Here is a 15,179-nt window from a genome sequence, read left to right as displayed (position 1 = left end):
TGACTTCAGCAGGAAGAAATGGTGGTCAGTGTTTGAACAAACTTCCTGGTTTGAAGGAGTTTGGGGGCTGTGGCAGACAGACTCTTAAGGAGGCCTACATGATTTTGCCTCCTGGTGTTCACATCCTTGTGTGATCCCCACCCCTTGAATGTGGGTCCTGTGACTTGCTTCTAACCAGTAGAACCTGACAAATGTGACAGTGATTGTGTGTACGTGATGACATGATTATATCACATGAGATTGTAACACTTGCCTTGCTGGCATCTCTCACTCTCTTGCTGGCTTTGAAGAAGCAAGCTGCCATGTTGTGGCTGCCTTTGTTGGAAGGTGATGTGGCAAGGAACTGAGGACGGCCTCTAGGAGCTGAGGATGGACTCCAGCTGACAGCCAGCAAGACACAGAAGCCTTCCATCCTAAAGCTGTAAGGAACGGAATCCTGCTAACAAAAGTGATCCTTCCCCAGACGAGCCTCAGATGAGGTGGAGCCCCGACCGACACCTTGATTGCAGCCTTGTGAGACCCTACGCAGAGGACCCAGTCTGTGCCCAGACTCCTGACCCACAGAAACTGAGGTAAGAGATCTGTTTTTTAAGCCACTGTGTGTATGGTGATTTGTTATGCAGTAACAGAAAACTGATACAGGCCTGTGAGTGCCACAAGATCCTCCCCACAGAGCTGTGAGGAAGATATTACCCACATTGTACACCAGAACGTGGAGCTCATGGGCAGAATGACTTGCCCAAAGCCACACAACTATCGGGTGTCAAAGCCACGATGAGAATCCACCCTTCCTGCCTTCTTCCTCGATAAATTTAAGAAACTGGAAGGAGCTGCCTGCCTGGGGTGGTGTTAGCCCATTTCTCTGCTAAGCATTCTGGCATTCTCTAACCAAGGACTGGCCACCCAGCCAGCAAGGAACCTTAGCTGTAGTGTCACCATCCCCCAAGGACAGGTTAATTGTCTGTCAGGGCTAAACAGTCAGCAGCTAAGGAGTTTTGCTCTGCCACAAGCTTCTTAATCACCCCAACATGTAAAGCATATATCGCTCAGGATGACCCAGTAACTTCATTTGACCTCCCTTCTAGAAAACTGTGAGATGCTGTTGGTATCATAAAGGCTTATGGGAGCATCCTACAAAGAGAAAAGGCTCATGGCACAGAGCAAAGAGCCCAGGTAACGAGAATGTTTGTACTTCTTGGAGCAGCTACGGACTGTGGGGGCAGAAGTGAGCTTACATGACCCCCTAAGCAGGAGGGGCTCCCAGCTTTCAAGCAGGAGAGCCCCTTTTGAATGTAGAAGTGGTTCATGGCAGTTCTGGTTTTTACATCTGTGGTAGAGAAAATTCCTAAAGACGAAAAGCTACTAAAAATTCAGTAACATTTTCCAACTGATTTGTGCTTGGCTCCTACGACAGGACCCACATCTGTCATGTACATATGTGAAATATCAATATTTCTCTCTTCTAGATCAACACATTGGCTTGCTCACGAAGTGGACTCACTTGGTGAGTCCTGGCACTGCTTTGTAACTTTCCTCAATTTGAAGTTTGGTTGAAACAATGAAATTTCTACCTTAAATCTGGCCACACATCCAGCTTGGTTTAGAAATTAAATTTTGGTGCCATGGTGTTCAAAAACAGAGCATCACTTTACAATGGGAAGCCCAGCAGAAGCTCAGAAATGCCCAAATGGTGCAGAAGAGGTGAGAGATCTCACTGCAGAGATAAGAGGGAAAGTCATAATTTCATTTCCAAAAGCCACAAGAGAAATTCTTTCTATCATACACAAATAAGGAACTAACAGTAAAAAATAACACCAAATCTATTGTTCATGCTCATCAGTTGGGAAGCAGTAGCGGATAGAAATTCAGGTCAGGAGAGGGACCATAGTTTGAATACCAGCTCAGCCACGTATTAGCTCTCTGACCTTGGCAGGTCTCTTCAATTCTCTGAGCTTCAATTCTCTCAAATTGAGATGTGTTTGTTTTATATTGCTTCATAACCAATTACCACTGACAGCAACCTAAACCCATTCCTTATCTCACCGTTTCTATAGGTAGAATCCAGGTGAGGTCCTCTGCTCAGGGATTCGCAAGGCTGAAGTCAAGGTGTTGGCCAGTCTGCGTTCTCATCTGGACGCTCGGGGGAAGAATGTGCTTCCAACTTCATTCAGGTGCTGGCAGAATTCAGCTCCCAGCAGCTGTGTGATTCAGGTCCCCGTTTTCTTGCTGGCTGTTGGATGGGACTGCTTTTGGCTCCTAGAGGGTGCTCCCAGCTCCTCACCATGTGGCCACCTCCACTGGCCGTTCGCAACATGGCAGTTCACTCTTTAAGGCCAGCAAGAGAATCTCTTTCCCTGTCAGCTGAAATGAAGTCTTATATAACCTAATCATGACATTAACAAACCCCCACCTTTGTCTTATTATGTAACCTCATCACAGGAATGGCACTCTATCATATTCACAGGTCCTGTCCACTCTCAAGAGGAAGGAATTACATAGGATGTGTATACCAGCGGGCAGAACTCTGGGGGGCCATCTTAGAATTCTGCCTACCACGGGGCTGTGGGATTAAATAAGATACTGTGTGTAAAACGCTTAGCTCAGTGCCTGGCCCAGAGAAAGACGCAATAAGTGGTAGTCATAGTCACCACCATCAATACGCATAGTAGACAAAATAATGGCCCCCCAAAGATGTCCTTGGAATCTGTCAATATGTTATGCTACGTGGCAAAGAAAATGAAGGCTGCAGACGGAATCAAGCTGGCTAATCAGCTGACCTTAAAATCGGGAAATCATCCTGGATTTGCTCCTTATGGAACCACAAGGGTCCTTCAAAGTGGAAGAGTGAGGCAGAAGAAGAGTCAGAACCAGAGAGATGGCAGCATGAAAAGACTTGGCCCAACGTTGCTGGCTTTGAAAATGGAAGAAGAGGACCACGAGCCAAGGAATGTGGGCGGCAAGGAATGTGGCCAAGCTGGAAGGGGAGAGGAATAGATTTTCCCCTGGAGCCTCCAGGAAAGAACGCAAGCCTGCTGTCACCTTGAGTGTAGCCCGGCGAGACCTGTTTCAGACTTTGGACGTCCAGAACTGTAAGATAATAAATGTGTGTTGTTTTAAGCCACTGCATTTGTAGTAATTTGTTCCAGCATCCATAGGAAACTAATACAATGTTATGTGTTTTATCAGGGCTACAGAAAAAGATTAAAATGACAGAGTTCAGGGTGCATATTGATTCATTGGCCATTTATAAAAGCCGGTTGAGAAACTGTGAAGTGGAGAATCTGAAATGGAGTAGGTGACAGTCTTCCTATGGCCACTTTGCTCGGTCTGGGTGTATGTGGTGTGAGGCCTATGGAGGACGAAGACAGAGCAGAGCACTTCCAAAGGAGACTGACATGAACGGAGGAGAAACTAGAGCTGAAAAGACAGTGGTGATGTGCGGATTGGATGGGGTTGTTGGGAAATAGTTGATGAACTGTCTTTGGAAGAGAACTTAGAAAAGTTGTGCACAGTCCCGAGGGGAGATGTACTGGGCGGAAGCTACCGGAACTCAGCGCTCAGCTCAGTATGAGTAATTGCTTTCTGGAAGTGATGATTGTATCAGTTAGGAACAACAGATCAGAACTAACAGTGGCTTAAGCAAGAGAGAAGTGTCTTTTCTGTCATGGTAAATGCCTTCTGGAGGTGAGAAGTCCAGGACTGGTTTGAAGGTACCATGATGTTAGGGATCCAGGCTCCTTGATGCGCCTTCTCCCCTAGGTTGATGCCCTCACCCACACGGTCCAAGACTGAGAAACATCACATCCATATTCCCAGAAGCAGGAAGGCGGAAGGGCACGGCCTTTAAGTTCACATCCCAGAAGTTGCGTCCATCACTTTTGCTCTCATCTCAATGACAAGAACATGGGCATATGGCCTCCTGGCTGCATAGGAAACTCATTGTGGGTGGCCATGCAACTTGGCAAAAAGTTGGAGGTTTCTATCACCATGGAAAAGGAGGGAAAAATTGATTTGGGGGTTGGGGGGGGGCGAGACCAACAAGCTCTGCATAGTGATGGCTGGGTTATTTTGGAGGTAGGATTTTGCTCTCTGTGCTGGACCCTCCCTGTTTTGACACTCCAATAGCACCCTGATTCCCCTTTTCAGAAAGAACCTCTCTCCCGTGGAAGTCTGAAGGGACTGTCAGTGGAGGTGCTGCTCTCCCATAGCCAAGAGCTCCAGCATTCATTCTAACTCCAGCCTCAGGGAGAGACTGATTCCTCTTACTCCTCGAACTGCCTAGTACCTGCCATTTTTCAGACCAGTTCTCAAACCTTTCCTTGTCTGTCCAAACATTTCCCTTCTGCTTTGATCAATTAGAGGGGATTTCTTTTGCTTGCAACCTATCACTCCTCACAGATACACTCTCCCCGGAGTCTTGCAGCAGAAGCTTGCAACATCTTGGCAGAACTGGAAGCAATCCTGTTGTAGGGCAGTGCATGTTTTACTATTGCACTGGACAGTCAGAAAGCAAAACACCCACCAAATGAAATGATTTTGCAAAGATTTACATTGCCATCACTAAGTCACTCAGAGATAAGCAATCCAGAGCTGGCACAAGACACACTGATCCCATTAAGCAGAGGTTGGCAAACTTTTTCTGAAAAGGTCAGACCATAAATAGTTTAGGCTTTGCAGGCTGCACAGTCTCAGTCACAACTACTCCACTCTGCCATTGTAATGTGAAAGCAGCCTCAGATAATACATAAAGGAATGGACATGGCTGTGTTTCAATAAAGCTTTATTGACAAAAACAGATAGCAGTCTGGGTTTGACATATGAGTCCTACTTTGCTGACTCTGCTGTTAAGGACCCAATTTCTTCTCTCTCTTCCTGCTCTGCTTTAGCATGTGGCTTTTGTCATCATGCTTGTCCCATCATCGTCATAGGTGGCTACTCCACCTCTAGCATCATCTCATTTTAAAGAGTCTTGCTAGACCCCATCCAATGACTTCTATCTACAGCTCTTTGGCCCAAACAATATCACATGACCACCTCTATTAGCCAAAAAACCAATCGGGATATGGTAGTTTTTAGAAGGATACTTTGCCACCTTGAATAAACCAGGGTTCGTCAAGGAAAGAAGGTAGGGAGGGAAGGAGGGAGGGGGAAGGAGGAGGAGAGATGGAGGGCGGGACACAGATCGGATAAAGAGCAGGCCGTGCGCAGTGTCTACCACAGACCAGGACTTCATCTTGTTCACTCTGGGGTCCCCACATCCCGCGCAGTGCTGGCCACACGGTGAGGAGGAGGAAGAGGACAGTAACCACTGTTGAGCCAGGTGCTGGGCTAATCAATTTCCATTCCTTTGTGTGTTTAACCCTAAGAACAGCCCTGCGGCATAGGTGACATTCTTCTTCCAGGTTTACAAGCTGTGGAGATTGAAGTTAAGCATCTTGCCCAAGGTCACGGTCAGGAAGGGGCACAGCTGGGATTCAAGCCTGCCTCTGTCTGACTTTGAGCCAGTGCTCAAAGCTGCTGGGACATGTTTATGGAAAGACTGAGGCTGAACCAGATGACCTTGACGTTGACGGCCCCTCCACCCTGATAGGCTGTGATAGCTACAGTTGCTTAAGCAAACTGAAACAGAGCCGCTGTGGCTTCCACCTCGTGCCCAGGACCAGGCTCCAATTACTGTCCTTTTCAATTTCTCTCTCCCCAGTTATGCTGACCATATTTTCTGAAACAAAAATCAGGACACATTCGCCTGGCACTGGCCTGACATGTGTTCTCCCAACACAGCAGGCTGTTTGAAATCAAGACTTTCTTGGAAATTCTAGGACACAGAGTCACTGACACAGGGTCCCTCTGAATCAGAGACACAGGCCTCACCCAGCCAAGACACAAGGATCAGGGCCACCGCCTCTGCCTCTTGTGTTCATTTAGGACTGGGAAGATGGAGGCGGCTGTGGACATTTTGGAAATTATGGAACCTGTAGATTTTTCTGCAAAGGACTGGCAACTGGATGTCTCCTGGAAAATTTGGGTCTATGGACAACAACTCTAGAGTAGGAGACCCAGCTTCACTGAGGCAAAGATGCTCAGAGAGCAGAAGATAAGCGTATCATAAGACCTCATGGTTCTTGCTGAAGAGCCAGGCAGGAAACCCACAGAAGTGAGTTCAGACGAGAGCTAGCCAGATGGAGGCTGATTTGGACTCGCTCAGTTTGTTGCCCCAAGATTAGGAGTGAGGAGGGAGCATAGCCGCTTCTGTTTCTCTGCCAGCATCGTCCACACCTTCAGAGACAACCCATCTCCTGCCCAGCATGTCTCCAGGCACCTCCATGTTGCTTCAAGGCAGCCCAGCCTCCTCCTGGACACAACGCCCCTCTCCCAAGAAGCCCCTCCCCATTATCTCAGCTGCCCTCTTCACCAAACAGAGGGACATCTACTCTTCGACCTACACCTATTTTATAGCTGAGGACACAGTGTCACTAGAGATTGAGTGACATCCACTGCAGCCCAGAGGATGGGCTGAGAAATAAGGCCAAGGCCCCTCACCCCCATTCATGGGACTGCTGGTCTCCCTAACCCACCCCAAATGCAGACCCAGAGGCTGATGAGAAGGCTTTGTGACCAGGACAGATGTATCAGGGACTGATGGGAGGGCGATGTGAGGATTGACAGGGGTGAGCAAAGAGAGGACAGTCCAGGTTCGTCCCTCCCCAGGTCCTCCTCTCCCCGTGTGCCAACCATAGATACTTGCAGAGACTCCCCAAAGGACCACGATGCCTCAGGGTTTCCACCCATGCTGTTCCCTTACCCAGAACATTCTCCCCCAGAAAACAGGACCCTTGAGGAAGGGAGGCCATGTTGGGGGATCCAAAAAGCACCACTTCCCATCTGTAAATTGGGAGAGGATAGTCATCCTCATAGAGCTGCCAGGAGGATGTGATGAGAAGATATAATCAGAGAACCTGGAACCACACCAGGCACACAGGAGCCAAGGGGCAGAAACACAGAAAAATTGAAGGCTTCTGGGTCCCTGGACCATGACAAAAGGAAAGGGACAGCCCAGGGAGAGAGGATTGGGACTCCATGGCAAACTGTGTCAACGTCACAAGTTTTACTAGGGCAAGGAAGGACAGGGTTTATTTCTAGCCTTGATAGAAATTCTATCTGTAGACAGAGGCAGTAGACCAACCAGGGACTCTGGAGCCTGCCTGCCTGGTTCAAATCCCAGCTCTGCCACACACGAGCAAGATATCGAACCTCCCTGCACTCTACAGAGCCACTTTGTACATCAGTTTCCTCATCTGTGAAATGGGCCAAGGGAATTAACAGATCGTGGTGTGTAAATTGCTGAAGAGGACTCCTGATACTGGGTAAGCACCGGGTTAGTGCTTACTATCATTGCTCAGACCGATATTAACAGTCACCATTTCTTGATCACTGATGACGCGGCTGGCATAGAACCAGGTACATACATTAGCTTCGATCCTTACACAGCCCACATGCAACTGCTGAAGAGAACAAAGCTCAAAGCGGTGGGAGGACTTGCCCAGGGCCATCCAGGTAGAAAATGGCTGAGCTGGAACTGGATCCCTAATTATCTGCCTCAAGAGCAGAAGCCAGGGCACAAGACCTTATGATCACTTTTGGGAGGCAGGTTTTGGGGAACCGAAATCCTGCTGTCTGAGTTTATCTATTTTCACCATCTGTTTCTTGCCTCCCAGCCGGTAAATTTATACAGAGCAAATAGAAACAACTCCCAGAGTGCTTTGGGCATTAAAGCAATAAATTTTGTGAAAGCTGATTGAAACATCAGAATTGGTTCCCAGATTCTCCTTCTTACCCCTCCACATCGCTGCCTCCCTGGGGCTCCCTGAGAGCCGCTGCTCACGGCTAGGGAGAGGCGCTCTGGCATCCCAGACACACCTCTCCATCGGCACAGCCTGGGCTGCCATGGAGCACCTTTGTTCTGTCCAAGGGGGCACCCCGGGTCTCCTCTGCCTGCTCCCTGCCCCGGTCCACCCCACACTATGAATTCTGCGACTCATCTTGGGCAGAAGGCCGGGGACGTGGGACCACTTTATCAAATACCAATGCCTGAAGAACCTCCCGTTATTCATGCCCTCAAGACCTCTCCTGGGACCAGATATGCTCATATCTCTTTCCCCTCTTCCTTCTTTCCCCTCCTCCCACCCCCAGCAACACACTTCTCCTTCTAAACTGATTACTGATCCTTGCCTGTCCCAAGGTTAACCCTCTGCAACCAACCCTCAGAAGGCCTGGTGTGAGGCCGAGTCTGGGGACCTACACTCCGTGACCTCTGCCCTCTTGCCTGCCCTTGGCCCTGCTGGAGAGGTCCAAGGTGGGGACATTTTAGTCAAGTGACGGTGGCCTTTAGTGAAGGCCTTGAAGAGAATGATACAGCCATACCCCACTCCCTTCCTGCTCTCAGCCACCCCTTCTCCTGACCGGAGGCCTGGCCCTCATTACAACTCCCAGGATTGTGACCTGCCCCCTAGCAGAAGCCCCATAGCCTGGGTTATTCTCTATACCAGAGTCAGCACCTCTGCAGAGAACCCAGCAAATGGTGTCATAAAACCACAGGCTGTGAGAGCCACCCAACATGGAACTGGACCTTTGGGAGGTTCTGACCTCCCGTCACCACAAGGTCTACAGGTCCAGGAGAGGAGAAACCAGAGGTTCCAACCCCAGCCCACACATGAGAACCCCACCCATGCCAGGTCCCACCGCCGAGATGCTGACACCAGACACCCATGAGGGGCTCAGGCACACCAGTCACCTTAATGTCTCCCCAGCCATAGTTGAGAACCATTGGGTCAGACCATCTTCATGAAGGTCTTTGAGGGGCTCATGTTGGGGTTGATGGTTAAATCTGGCTCAGTACAACCCGCATGTATTGGAGAACTGTTGTGTTGCATAAACTTGTGCTGAGGCCCGTGAAGATGAACGAGGCATGATCGTTGTCCTCGGGGTACTGGCAGGCTCCTACTGAGAGTGAACAGCTGGAATAAGACAATGACCCCTCATGCCCTGCCAAACCCAAGACCCAGGGCCCTGCGATGTACAACTCTAGGGGGCAGCCTTCACTCTGCAGACCTTAGCGATGTCTCCAGAGGGTGCCACCAACATGGAATGGATGCATGAGATGCCCCCAGCCACGCCATCTGGAGCTACTACAGGAACCTAAATAGCAAATGAAAGCAGAGTGTCGGTCTTTGGACATGTGTGGATTCCAGTACACTACTCCCTAATGTGGCGCATCTTTATCTCACTTCACTCATTCCGAAAACATGAGCCGCTTATTTTTTCTAACTGGATTGTGGCTCCCTGGCAGCATTTTCATACTGAGGATAAACAGATAATCTATTGTCCAAGCCAGGGTGCTTCTGAAATTAAAACAGGGAGCCAATAAGAATTACATCAAAAACAGATATAAGCCAGGACCGCCCCAGGAAACAGGAAACATGTCCCCCTATTTATATTCCTGCTATATCCCCCTCAGTGGCTAGCACAGAACTCGGCACATAAGAAACATTGAGAATATCAAATATTTCATTGCTTGATCGATTTACATCCCTCTTATCAACGGAACCAAGTACAGGAACTATCTTCATTTGAGAGTGTCCTACTTCGCAGCATCAAAGAAGAAATAGCCTCCTTGGGCTCTCTGAACTGAATTAATTTCCCTGGTAGACAGAGCAAAGCCAGGTTGTAGGTTCCTTCATTGCCCAGGCAGCATAACAAAAGGGCCCCAAGAGGTGTCCAAGCAGCAAAGTCGTGAGCCCGCCGTCCAATGCCGAGCCTTGCTAGAGGATGGTTAGGCCTTCTTCCTGATGTTTGGGTCGAACTGGAGGAGGTGGGAGCAGGATTTTCACTTCCTTTGAAGAACACAGAGGAATAATAGGAGAGCACTGGCAGGATCATAAATGAATTATTAGTTCCATGAACTTTATACCAACGCACGGCCCTGAAACCACAGTCAGTCAACCAAGACAAGGAAGTCAGCGAAATAAGGGCTCATTGCCTCTTTGCACTTGTCACTACAATTTCTGTAGGTGCCAGGTCCCCAGGCTGCTCCTCCCACTAGAAACTTCCTCCCCTGGACACAGATATTTTCCTGTACCTGCCTCCATATCAAAAGGCACCTGTCCTGTGTTACACGCCCTTTACCGTGGATCCTTCCCCTCCAGAAAGCACAAGGCTGCTCAGGTATTGCTGCCTGCTAATGGGGAAAGCAGGCTGCTCCTCTCCGGTTAGCTATTTCTTTTAACGGGAGCCTTCTTGACCTCAACGCATGTCTCGTAGGAGGAGAATTTCTATTTCAGGCCAAAGGGTAGTTGGACATCTTAGAGCTCTTCAAAATTACATCCTGCATAAGTGGACACTTCTCAGCTGACCCACAAAACAGGAAGGACTGAGGCCAAACCCATTGGTAGCTGAAAAGTGGTGCTCTGGGGCAACGGGTTGTGTTCTTTGGGGTTTTTTTGTGACTTGCTCAGAGCCTAATCTCTTGAAAATAGATCCGCTCTCATCCTTGTGGCTCACGTCTGTGTGATCGGTCCTGACACAGAGCCCGTCTGAAATGACAGACATCCGTGCAGAGCAACGCCAGAGGACCAGCCCCGACCAGGAACCTGGAGGGTTTCTTTGGGGGTCAAGTGGATGCACTTGCCCATTGGCAGGTACACGCTCCCTGGCAAGTCTAAAAGAGACGGGGGGAGGAAAAGAACTGAAAAGGCCAAGCGTCTCCAAAAGCTGAAGGGTTGAAAGGCAAGGCTGAGGGCTCACTTGTCTTTTTTGTTGGCTCTCTTCACAGCTGTTTTTATTTTGCCAGATGTAGTGGAATTAAAATGCTGATTAGAATTAGAGTCTCCGTTTGAGGCTTCAAACAGTTCTCTCTCTCTAATTAGGGGCCTGTGTCTCATCAGCTACTCAGCAAGGAGCACATGGTTACCACTTGTGGGGACTGTACCTCACCCACTGCAGAAGCGTCCAGGGACTCCGCCTCTCTGCCCGAAGGTGATGCTTCCAGGGCCCAGACAATAACTGCCCTCCTGTATCCCCCAAGAACCCCAGTTCCCTGAACCATTGAAGATCATCCTGTCGCCCCTGGTGCAAGTCACTCTCAGCCCAACTTTCAGCACCTCCTTGTTCCCGCTCCAGTGCCCTTCTTTCAGAGGCCCGGGACCTTCCTGGACGCTGCCCCCTCCCTCAGAGCTCTCAGGGGGAAGGAACATTTGTGGAGCATCCAGAGGTCCCAGGTACTCCACTAAGCACCTAGCACTCGCCATCTCCTTTCATATCCATGGCCCAAATGCAGAGAGAGAGGTAAATTTCTGGTCACCCGGTTAGTCCTTGTCAGAGAGAAAATTTGAAATAATCTCTGTAGTCCTTGCTCATCTTAAGTCACTTCTTTCCTACTCTCCCCCGCTCAAAATTTAGCTGTCAACCTTTCTAAACCCTTTGAGTCCAGCTCTCTGATAACCAAAAAGCCAGTAAACTACTATGTTCTCAACTGTTCGTAGTTGATAATGGTGTTAAATGGTTTAAATGCCTGCCCCTTTCTGTCTTTGTCTGGGATCGCTGACTTTCCATTCTGGATACCCACGTGGTGTCTCTCTCCCCACCTCCAACGCCCCCTCCCTTGTCTCTCTTTCTATCTGTTGGTGGCAGACTCCCTCTCCCCCCAAATCCCAACTCAACGCCATGTGGGGGAGAGGCAAGTGAGCTTCGGTTCAGAGGGAGATGAGTGGAGACCAAGCCCGGCCCTTAGTTATTGCTGTCATTATGAACAGCTGAAACTTACTTGTGGCTTTGGAAACGTTTCCATCTCCCAAAGGCCTTCCATCTGTAAATAAGTGTCTGTGGGCTATGGGCCCTGGGTGTCCTCAGAGTTATTGCAAAGAGTGTGTGAATCCATATGTGTGTCAGGCAGTGTCAGTATAGTGCACAAGTGGATACAAATAGAGAATACAACATACTATTTCTCAAATGTATATAGCTTAATAAAGTACAAATTTGTTTAAAAGCACTTTGTACTTTCCAAGTATAGCTACTATCATATACTCATCTCTGAAATGTTTTAAGCTTAAAAGAGGTCTTCCTACTAAAAAAGGTTGGGTGTCGTGGATTAAAATATTACACACAGCTCCCATCCCAATCTCAGCATCCTCAGATTATAGACATTCAGTTCATTCAACAGCTGTTTGCTGGGTGCCCACCATATTCCAGACACTTCTCTAGGCACTGGGATTATATCCATGAACAAAATAGACAAAAACCTTTGCCCTTCTGGAGGAGACAGCTTGGTAGGAGGAGACAGAAAATAATAAATAGACAAAGTACATTGTATGCTAGGTAAAAAGTGCTGTAAAAATAAAATAGGGCAGGATGAGGGGAATTGGAGGTTTCGGGTGGCGGGACTGTAATTTTAAATATGGAGGTCAGGGTGGACGGCACTGAGATGTGGCTTAGGGCAAGGGAACAATCTATTATGGGCTTTCTAGCAACATTCTCAAGCCAAAGACTTCACTATGGGTAGGCAGTTCTGGATTTCAAAAGGGTAATGGGGGAGATGTTAAGGGACCTAAGGGGCTTTTAGCCCCCCACAAAGATGCTTCACAGCCTACCTATAACAGAAAACCTCAGTTTCCCACCTTCCTACTGGGAAAAGCGCAGTTTTTCCCTCCTATGAGTTTCTTCCCTGTATGTCTCCTTTCCTTTTATGCAGAACACTTTACTTCTGGTCCCCAAATGTGTGGAGGTTTCTCCCCACACCAACAAGCAATTCTTAGATACCAGCTGGGTGTCCAAGAAATCAACTCAATTCTGACACTATCCACCCAGAGATAGCATCAGATCCTGCAGGCTAAGGGTTCAGTCTCATAAGACTACCCCTTCCCCCACTTCAGATGAGTTGCAAGTCCAAGTTATCACCTGGGCTTCTGACCCAACCCGCTATAGACCAGAGGTTCCCACGACCCCCTCCTTGGGTTTTATTAATTTGCTAGAGTGGCTCACAGAGCTCAGGAAACACAGACTTGCGTTTGTCAGTTTATTAAAGACATGATGATACAGATGAACATCCAGATGAAGAGATATGTGGGGTAAGGTCTGGGAGGGTCCCCAGTGCAGGAGCTTCTGTCCCCGCAGAGTTGGGGTATGCCACCTTCCCGGTGTGGATGTGTTCGCCAGCCTGGAAGCTCCCCAAACCTTGTGCTAACGGGATGTTATGGAGGCTTCCTCATGTAGCCGTGATCAATTATTAACTCCATCTCCAGTCCTCTCCCCTCTCTGGAGGATGGGCAGACATCCCAAGCTTCTAATCATGGCCTGATCTTTCTGGTGACCAGCTCTCATCTAGGAGCCCACCCAGAGTCACCTCATTTGACCAAAGATGCTTCTAGTGCTCTTATCACTTAGGAAATTTTAAGGATTTGGGGAGTTCTGCACCAGAAACTGGGGGCAGAGACCAATATGTACATTTTCTGTTATCTCATACTACCACCTAGGCACTGACTGTCAGTGGTGCCCAGCCTCATGGAAACGTGAAGGGACTGGATGATTTTGATCCTTCCATTTCCTAAAAATACACTATAGTTCCTTCCCAAATGCCCTGGCCTGGGAGTGCCCAGGCCTCCACCATGTCCCTCATGGTTTCTTTAGGCCAAGAGGCCAGACGCCTCACCATGGAGCCAGCCACAGACAACAGGCTGCCACCCCAGGCACATTCTTGTTCCAGAACTATCTGCCCTGCCCCACTTCACACTCAGTATCCTCAGTCATCTGTCTGCTTTGCCTTGACCTTTTGAGGGGAGAACATGTGGCGCTGGCTGCTCACGTGACCCCCTTCCCTGCTACCCTATGGTAGAGGTGATTCAAACTCAGGTCACAGTAAATTTCCTGACTACCTCCTGGGGACCAATCAAACTTCGGAATGACAGATGCCTCTTGCCTGGCATCCTTCATGTGGGACAATTTTCCCAAAGTCCTACTCATGACTCCCTTCCCAAGAATCAGATAGGCTGTCTGGACCCAGGGGCACCACTCCCTGGCCCAGAGTGGGATTGATGGAGGGAGAACTCTCAGATTTCTTCCTTTGGGGAGGGGGCTAAGGCATGGAGGACATTGGGGATCAGGAGCTGAAAAATGTCTTGGTGTAGAAATAGGGCTCTCTTGGGCCTTGGGCAAGAGGAAAAAGTACCCTGAGAAAGCAAAAGAGGAATGGAGCCAAGAGAAGGATAGAAGAGAGAAACCAGCACCTCACAGAGAGTTCTAGAACTCCACATTCTTGATTTCCGTGGTAGAGTCCCAGGACCAGCGGGGCTTCACTGGCTGGCCTCAGTGCTGGGAGGTGGCCAGCCTCACCCCCACCTTACTTGGGTTAGTTCAAGTGTGGTTCTGCTCCTTGAAACTGGGATACTCCCGCACCATGGCCCAACCCAGGCCCTGAACATATGTGTACCCAGCTGCTGCTCCCAGCTGTTGGGTTGGCCTGGACTGCACGCTCTGAACCAGACACCTGGGGGCCCACATCCCCATGGAGTAATGCCTTCCTTCCAGACCCCAGCTCTAGGGGCCCTGTCTGCAGGGTTGACTTTTGCCTCAGTTTCCTGATTTGCCCTCCAGTTCTTCCTTCTTGGTCTAGGTTTCAATCCCCTTTCTAGCACATTTCAGCCCTGTCTTAAATTTTTCTACATTTTTTCTTTATTATAATAGCAATTGTCTTCTGATCATAAAAAATTAGGGCAATGATTACCTCTGGGAGGCACGTGATAGGGAGGTTATGGGGTGCCGGCAAACGTTGTGTTTCTTGACCTGGTGGTGGTTGAAAGGAAGTTGACTTCGTAATCATTCAGTAAACAGAGCATATATGTTTTATACCTTTTTGTATGTATGTTATTTATTACATATAAAAAAAGATGTTGATACTGGAGACATTGGCCCAGCCTTTGAAGAGGTTGTGGTCTCTTTAGAGACTCGCTGGAACGTGCTCCCACCCAGGTGCCCCCTCCTCCTTCCCTCCTTCTCCTCCCCCTCCCCCAGGCTTTGCTGTTACCCGCTCTTCTGGTTTCTCTTCCTCCCCACCTTCCTGCAGCCCTTGCCGGTAACCCGCAGTCCTCCACGCCTGCCCTTTCTTTCTATCTTTGTCCGGGATTGCTGACTTT

General features: G+C 48.9%; 1 long non-coding RNA gene across 1 annotated transcript; it reads left to right on the top strand.

The window, feature by feature from the left end:
• Nucleotides 1-269: 269 nt before the first annotated feature.
• LOC102147349 (uncharacterized) lies at nt 270-3,121 on the top strand. The gene is made up of 4 exons (XR_011429773.1): nt 270-572; nt 1,086-1,173; nt 2,055-2,171; nt 2,465-3,121. It is a non-coding gene; the product is annotated as an uncharacterized lncRNA (long non-coding RNA).
• The last annotated feature ends 12,058 nt before the right edge of the window (nt 3,122-15,179 follow it).

Source organism: Equus caballus, chromosome 20, assembly GCF_041296265.1.
Source record: "Equus caballus isolate H_3958 breed thoroughbred chromosome 20, TB-T2T, whole genome shotgun sequence".
Lineage (NCBI taxonomy): Eukaryota > Metazoa > Chordata > Mammalia > Perissodactyla > Equidae > Equus > Equus caballus.
This window is presented reverse-complemented; position numbering and strand designations above follow the sequence as displayed.